The following is an 8969-nucleotide window of genomic DNA, read 5'->3' as shown; positions in this document are numbered from 1 at the left end:
TTTCTCATTGATTGTAGCAGGCAGTGTGTAGATTTGTGTACTTTATTCTAGAACTTTTCTTGGGTAATTTCTTTCATTTATCTTGTCCATCTGTGCTTTCTGGAACCTTTTAGTCAGAAATTATTCATTTTAGATTGGTTCTATAAGTAACTTTTACTTCATATTTTCCAACTGTACATATTTTCATTTTTTTCTAAAAGACTTTCTTAAATTTATCTTTGTAACTTCTAGTTGAACTATTTTCTTACAATGCTTTAACTTGCAAGAGTTCTTTCTGTTTATTATTTTCCTTTTCATAGCATTTAAAAATTTTGCATGCATTAACACTTCATTGTGGAGAGTAAATATTTAAATGTTTTTAGAGTTATCTCTCTTTCCTTAAGACTGACATATCATTTCTCTACATTTTTCTCAGCCTTCCATGTTGTAGTCTTTTCTCAAGTGTCAGGTGATGTTTACTTGTTCCTTTTTATATAAAATAGGGGCATTAAAATATCAGTTTAGAAGTCCTTTGTATACTGATGAACCAAAGAATAAGGAACTAATTAATATAGTAATTGGGTGGGCAACTGGCTTTTTTGCTAGGCACTCTTCCACAATATGAATGTGGACATATCATTGCTCTGAGGATTTTCAGATTATCTGGAGATGATGTTTCCAATAGCCCTCCCAGGGAAGGATTGACAGTCACTGTTGTTTAGGTTCCCAGCAGGGGCATATGTCTGACCACTTAGTGTACAAATGTTCATTTTACTTCCTTGTTTTAAAGTATGTGCCTCACCTGAACCTTTCCTCATGTGTGCTGATTTTGAATCTTGTGCTTCTAGATAAATTTATCTAGGAGAATGCTTAAAAATTCTGCCTGTAGAGCAGACATGTAATTGCTGATATTCTTTGCATTGGTACGAGAAATGGGTGGTCATAAATTCAGTGTAATTGTTTTCAAATGATCTCTCTTTTTTCATTCCCACTCTTTACCTTTTGCTAGGTCTTAGAAATCTCTGGAGTTTTTCAGGGAAAATCACTTGCATCCTCTTCTCCTGAATGTATGCTGTATCTTCTTCATAATTACAAAGTCAGTGACTGCTGTTTGATCTGTTTTCCATTTTTCTTTTTTTTCTTTTTGCAGTCAGTTGCCATATTATGTTTCATCTCTGTTGATTTATGCCAATTTTATTTCTTTACCTTTCTTTTATAATAGGTTCTGGAAGAGATGGAGATAATCAGATGACCAATTGACCTTCTCTTTTAAATGAATGGTGAAGAACCCATTGATTAAAAAATAGCCTCAATAGTGGCAGTAGTGCCAGAAGTAGCCATAATTGATTTCGTAGAGATAGTTTTAGTCATTATATCAGTTACAACTAAGAGTACTTACTAGCAATTCATATTTACACCCGTGCCTCAATGCCACATAATTTGTAGTGCCTTATAGCTTAGGGATACCTTTAGGGACATTTGGTTTTATTTCACTTGATTCTTACAACTCTGTGTAAAGGGGTGGACATATCCCACTAATCATTACATACACATCTCACTTTACAAATATGAAATCTAAGAATCAAGGATGTTAAATAGTTGACTCAACTTTACTCAACTAGTAGGTGCTAAAGAAAAGTCTAGTCAGTCTTTCTTTTCCAGTGTTCATCACCCATGATGGCAAGTTGCAGAGGAATTTTGAAGCATTACTGTGAGTTTGATCTTGAACATTTTCCAGACTTCTTGAAGTCTTGTGATTCTTGCTATCACAATAGAATATGTTTTCTTCAAGAATTAAGTATTTAGAAAGTTATAGTAGCTCAGATGTTTTTTTATTATAAATTCTGAAATAGAGGGAAATTTGCTTATTAAAAGGTTTTACTATAAATTGGTTATCGATAATAGTCCTCACGCACAACATGACTAAATCAAATGAAGTAGCTCTTTTCTATCCCTTGGTTTCTATTCATTTAGGCATCCAGTTTCAGAACAGTATATCCTTTGACTCCATATTTCTCACTTCTTCTCTCTGAAGCCCCAAGTTTCCAGTTGTATGAATTTGACCTCTTTGTCATTCCTATTATGTCCATGGTAGCTTAGGTGCGTACCTAGACTTCTTTCCGATCACTTGCCTCCAATTGACAGTAAGCCCTGTGTGCCAGATTCATGTCCTCAGAGCACAGCTTTGTTCAAGCCACTGTCTCCTTTACACTTGCTGATTAGGGTCAACATTTTATACCACTTTTTCCTTTCATTCTTTTCATCATATTCTCTGAACAATTTTGAAACAACTTTCTGCATATTCCCATCCTTGAGCATTTGCACCAGTTTGCCTAATATCCCTTCCTCAATTCACACCCAAATACCTTAAAATATCTTATTATCTTATTAAATTTGTATCATTATCCAGAAGCAATCACTCAGATTACCCCCTCTACAAAGTTCTTTCTTACTAAATTTTACCAGCTATATATAATATCTTTCATATGTAAAATCAGTTTGCAGTTTGTTTCTATCCATACTGTTTAAAAATACAAGATATTCTCTAGCATATAACAGACTACCTTTGACAAGAAGTTAGAAAGAAAAGCCCTGGCCCATGTGGCTCAGTGGTTGAAGCATCTGCCAACACCAAAGGGTCGAGTACCTGAGTTGTAGATTGATGTTTCTCTCTTCCTTTCTCTCTTTCCTTCCCTCGTCCCCTCCCTCCCTTCCACTCTCTCTGAAAAAAAAAAAAAATCAATGGAAAAAAATATCGTTGTGTGAGGATTAACAACAACAAAAACGTTAGAAGAAATTGAAATTATTTCTATGAATACAGAGGAGGTCTTTTATTGTGTGGTATAAGTGAAACATGCTTTTAAAAAAGTGGAATTATAAGAATGTAGGCAGCTAGTCTTTTGTCCATACATGTCAGTGCTTCGAGCTTCTTACTGCATTAGTTTCAAGGAATATAAAAGGAAGATTTTTGAAGAACAGAAGAGTGACATGGAGAGGAAAGGTTATGAGAGATAAGAAAGGCCTAAAGAAAAAAGAAATTGTGAGCTTTCCGATGAAATATAGATAAGTGATCAGGAAAAATGCTTACATGACATTTGTCAACTCCTTTCTGGGTTATAAAAGACCCTCAAAGGCTAGGGCCTTACACTATATTTTTCATATTTCCAAAGGTGCATTGTTTAAATTCTGGCAGATATAACCTTTATTTGCCATATTAATTTAGGAAGAATCCTTAAATTCCTTGCCAACTCAGATCACAACAATCTTAACTGATATGTTAGGTTCTGCTTTTTCTGATCCTGCTATCTTTCAAAATTGAAGTTTCATCTTTGCTCTGGATCTTCATGAAGTTTACCAAAGAATATCTTCAAAAAGAGTCCAAACTATGGCCGAAACCGGTTTGGCTCAGTGGATAGAGCGTCGGCCTGCGGACTGAAGCGTCCCGGGTTCGATTCCGGTCAGGGGCATGTACCTGGGTTGCGGGCATATCCCCAGTGGGGGATGTGCAGGAGGCAGCTGATCGATGTTTCTCTCTCATCGATGTTTCTAGCTCTCTCTCTCCCTTCCTCTCTGTAAAAAATCAATAAAATATATTAAAAAAAAAAAGAGTCCAAACTATGGAGAGAAAGCTATAAATTGTTTCCTATTTAGTCATAGCAAACACGGTTGTATAACATGAACAATAAATGTTTAATGAGTGCAGAGTATAAGTTCCCAATTTTTCCTCAATATAAAAGGGGTTTAGCCAATGTGGTTTACAGAATTTTCTCTGTTCTATTCTGGTCCTTATTCTTTTCTCTTCCTTCAGTTTCTGCCGAGTCCCTTGCATATTCCTAAACTGTATTTACCTAATAGAGTTTTTTGCTGAAATGCCACACTTTCATATCAAAAACCATGTGGTCATTCCCTACTCACTTTCTTAGACTTTTATTAGTGCTGTGGTGGAAGGAAATTTACTTCTCTCTAATGGGCTTTGCAAAATGCCTTCTATAAATTATTGCTTCAGAAATTGTTTGCTTTTTTCATCTTGTTCATGAGATGCTATGGCTTATTGTGCCTCTCTGTTCTTCAAACTATTTTATGTTTTCTTTATATTCTACTCCAGCTGTGATAAAAAGAGTAAAACGAAAACTAGAACTATCATATGATCCACCACGCCCTCTGCTGGGTATATACCTGAAGGAAATGAAAACAGTGCTTTAAAGAGATCTGCACTCCCATGTTCATTGCAGCATTATACACAATAGCCAAGATATAGAAAAAACCTATAGATACTTAGGATAAATGGATAAAGAAGTTTTGAGATTATATATGTCACAATGGCATATTATTCAGCCTTAAAAAAGGAGATTCTGCAATTTACACCAACATGGGAAGGACATTATGCTAAGTGAAATAAGCTAGACACAGAAAGAGAAAACAAAACAAAACACTACATAATCTCACTTAAATGGAATCTAAAAAAGTTAAATACAGGAAGTAAAACAATGGTTCCCAAAGTAGGGAGGTGGGGTAATTGGGGAGATGTTATTCAAAGGGGACAAATTTACAGTCATATAGGATGAATATGTCTAGAGATCTAATATGTAGTTATACCTCAGAGGTATTGCATGTACAGTTTCATATCACTGCAATAAAGCAAATGTCACAATAAAGTGAGTCACAATTTTTTTCTTTCCCAGTGCATCAATGCATATAGAACTTATGTTTATACTATACTAGAGGCCCAATGCACGAAGATTCGTGCAAGAATGGGCCTTCCTTACCCTGGCTGCCGGCACCGCCTTCGCTCTGGCCAGAGCTGCTTTTCTTCCTTCCCACGCTGCCCAGAGGCCCAGAGTGGCTGGGTGGTGCGGAACGCCTGTGTTATCGCCATGGCATCAACGCAAGCGTCCCACTCCTGCCCCCCCCCCCCAGCCACTCGGTGCCTATGTATGCAAATTAACCTGCCATTTTTGTTGGGTTGATTTGCATACTCACTCCTGATTGTCTGGTAGGCATCACAAAGGTATGGTCAATTTGCATCTTTCTTTTTTATTAGTGTAGATTGTAGACTATTAACTGTACAATGACTGTATATCTAAAAAAACAATGTACAGAGTCACCCCTGAGCATGCTGGTTGCACTGTGTGAGCTGAACACAGTCCCTACCCACCCTGCTCTCTAGTACTTGCATCCTTCATCTTCATGATGTCTGAGGAAATGCATTATGGGGAGGAGGAGGTGGAGACTTGCACTTTCCAGGCAGAAATTGCCTAACTCATGTTTCTTATCACCAGTACTTTTTACTCCAACTGGGAAATTTTCCTTTGGGATTGATTAGTAATGCTTCTGACGCCTTGGACAAGATATACTATGAGAGCCTGACAGCCACTTCCAAGTTGGACAGTGGTAAAGAGCTGAAAATTTACATCATCTGCAAACCCCAGGAATTCACACTCACTTTGGTGGACACAGACACTGGCATAACCAAAGCTGATCTTATAAATCATTTGGGAACCATTGCCAAGTCTGGAACAAAAGCATTTATAGAGGCTCTTCAGGCTGGTGCAAACATCTCCATTATTGGAGAGTTTGGTGTTGGCTTTTGTTCTGCCTAGCTGGTGGTGGAGAAAGTGGTTGTGTTCACAAAGCACAATGATGATGAGCAGTATGCCTAGGAGTCTTCTGCTGAGGGTTCCTTCACTGTGCGAGCTGACTATGGCCTGGGTACCAAAGTAATCTTCCACCTTAAAGATGACCAGAAGGAGTAGTTAGAGGGAGGGAGGTCAAAGAATTGGTGCAGAAGCACTCACAGTTTATAGGTTATCCCATCACACTTTATTTGAAGAAGGAATGAGATAAAGAAATCAATGATGAAGCAGAGGAAGAGAAAGGGGAGAAAGATGCGGGAGATAAAGCTGATGAGGAGAACCCAAGTTTGAAGACATGGGTTCAGATGAGGAGGATGATAGTGCTAAGGATAACAGAAAACAAAGAAGATTAAGGAAAACTATATCGATCAGGAAGAACTGAACAAGACCAAGCCCATTTTGGACCCTGATGACATCACTCAGGAAGAACATGGAGAGTTCTATAAGAGCCTTGCCAATGACTGGGAAGACCACTTAGCAGTCAAGCACTTCTCTGTATAAGGTCAGTTGCAATTCAGGGCATTGCTTTTCATCCCCTGAGGGGCTCCTTTTGACTGCTTTGAGACCAAGATAAAGAATAAACACATCAAACTCTGCCTGCCATGTGTTCAGCTGTGATGAGTTGATACCAAAGTATCTCAATTTCATCCATGGTGTGGTTGTCCTCATGAATACCTACCAAGAATTGCTCCAGCAGAGCAAAATTTAGAAGGTCATTTCAAAAAACATTGTTGAAGTGACTTGAGCTCTTCTCTCAGCTGACAGAAGACAAGGATAATTATAAGAAATTCTAAGGCATTTTCAAAAAACCTAAAGCTTGGAATTCATGAGGACTCTACTAATTGGTGATGCCTTTCTGAGCTTCTGTGCTATCACACCTCTCTGTCTAGAGTTGAAATTATTCATTTTTCAGAATATGTCTCACACATGGAGTCCCAAAATCCATCTATCACTGGTGAGAGCAAAGAGCAAGTTGTCAACTGTACTTTTGTGGAGCAAGTGTGGAAGAGGTAGTATATGTGATGGAACCTGTCCGTGAGTACTGTGTGCAGCAGGTCAAGGAGTTTGATGGGAAGAACTCCAAGGAGGGCCTGGAGCTACATGAAGAGGAGAAGAAAATAGAAGAGAGCATGGCCAAGTTTGAGAACCTCTGCAAACTCATGAAAAAAATATTGGATATGAAGGTTGAGAGGTGACAATCTCCAATGGGCTTGTCTTCATCCAGCTGCATTGTGACTAACAATGGAGCAGCTAACATGGAGCTCATCATTAAAGCCCCTCCCTACACACACACACACACACACACACACACACACACACACACACACACTTTGGGACAACTCTCCAATGGGCTACATGATGGACAGAAAGCTCAACTACCCCAATTGTGGAGACTGTGGCAAAAGGTGGAGGCGGACAAGGACAGGACTGTCAAAGACCTTGTGATGTTGCTACTTACAGTGTGTTACTCTCTTCTTGCTTCTCACTTGAGGATCCACAGACCCACTCCAACTGTATCCACTGCTTGATGAAGTTAGGTCTAGGCACTGATGAAGATGAAGAGACAGCACAAGGACCTAGTGCTGCTGTTCCTGGTGGGATCCCCTCCCCTTGGGGGTGATGAGGGTGCCTCTTGTAGGAAAAAGTAGGTTAGGAGTTTCTACCTGTAGATCTGTGACCTCTATGTAGTGTCTTCATGGCTCCACCAGCAGCCTGAGTGGCTCTGACCTGCCTGGTTTCCTCTGCTGGTGTCTAGTGTTTTTGTTTGTTTGTTTGTTTGTTTTTTACTCTGTTGTCTGCCTAAAGCAGGTTACAAGGGCCTCAAGCATTCTCTTCTCATATTTGACATCAGGTTTGGATGTTGAGTATTGTGGGGGATTTTTTGTTTTTGTTTATTTTGTTCTGAAATTAAAGTATACAAAATAAAGAAGATGCAGTTTTTTTAAAAAAATGAAAATAAAAAAGTGTACTAGTGTATACCTTAATTGCTAACCATCATCTGAGCCTGTTGTAATACTGTATTGAATACTGGAAATTTGTTAAGAGTGTAGATTTCAGGTGCTCTCGTCACAAAAAAAAAAGGAGATATGTTAATTAGCTAGAATATAGTAATCATTTCACTACGTATATAGATATCAAAGCATCAGATTATACACTTGTTTTCCTTTTTTAAATTAAATGTATTAGGGTGACATTGGTTAATAAAATTATATAGGTTTCAGTTATATGATACCTATATCTGTATCTTGTAATGTGTGCCCATCACCCAAAGTCAAATTTTCTTCTCTCTCCATATATTTGACTCCCTTTACCCTTAATATCGTCTTCTTCATTCCCTCTGTGACCACTATATTGCTGTCTCTGTCTATGAGTTTTGTTTATTTGTTTTTCTTTTTTGTTCATTTGTTGCTTTCAGTTTTATATCCCACGTATGAGTGAAATCATATCGTTCTTAACTTTTTCTGTCAGACGTATTGTGCATACATGTTATTCTCAGGATCCATCCATGTTGTTGCAAATAGCAGTATTTCATCTTTTCTTATAGCTGAGTAGAATTACATTGAATATATCTACCACATCATCTTTATCCAGTCATCTATCTAAGGACACTTCAGTTGTTTCCATGTCTTGGCCACTGTGAATAATACTATAATGAACATAGGGGTGCATACTAGTTTTGCAAATAAATCTTTTCAAATCTTTCAGGTAGATACACAGAAGACATGTTGCTGGGTCACCTGGCAACTCTATTCTTAATTTTTTGAGGAGCCACCATAATGCTTCCTATAGTGGCTGTACCAATTTAATTCCCATTAGCAGTGATTGATGGTTCCTTTTTATCCACAATATATACTTTAAGTATATATAATTTTTATTAGTAAAAAAGAGGACATTATTTTACTATTCTCCATTGGTGAAATGATAGAATTTCTGACTGAGGACTGGCCTTAAAATGTCCTTGTGAAAGATGACATTACACATTCAGTGTGACACCATTAAACAATTTCCTTTGATCAACAACTCAAGAGTTTATTTAAACCATCTCATAACTACTTCCACTCAACTTAGATACAAATAATAGTCAATACGTTTTACTTAAAAAGTATTACAATGGATAAGGCTAAGGATTTTGACTAGAATTTTACTAGAATGTGTCCACATGTATAAAATAGCTACTTTTAAAAAAAATCTTTGGAATAAAACCTCAGGTATTATTTATGCTTAGCTCAGCATTTACCCTACAATAATATATGCTTCATCTTTTTTTATTAGAAAGGGATTTACCTTTAAATTCCCTGTCAGTAATAGATCTTTATCTGAAATCTAAATTTCCTTATATCACCTTTCCCCTCCAAA

The 8969-nt window shown here is 37.5% G+C and overlaps 1 pseudogene across 1 annotated transcript; it reads left to right on the top strand.

The window, feature by feature from the left end:
- The first annotated feature begins 5169 nt into the window (after positions 1–5169).
- On the top strand, positions 5170–7261 carry LOC308525538 (heat shock protein HSP 90-beta-like; annotated as a pseudogene). The gene has a single exon. The product of its transcript is annotated as a heat shock protein HSP 90-beta-like (transcript).
- The last annotated feature ends 1708 nt before the right edge of the window (positions 7262–8969 follow it).

Source organism: Myotis nattereri, assembly GCF_964212035.1.
Source record: "Myotis nattereri genome assembly, chromosome: 9".
In the NCBI taxonomy this organism is placed as follows: Eukaryota; Metazoa; Chordata; class Mammalia; order Chiroptera; family Vespertilionidae; genus Myotis; species Myotis nattereri.
This window is presented reverse-complemented; position numbering and strand designations above follow the sequence as displayed.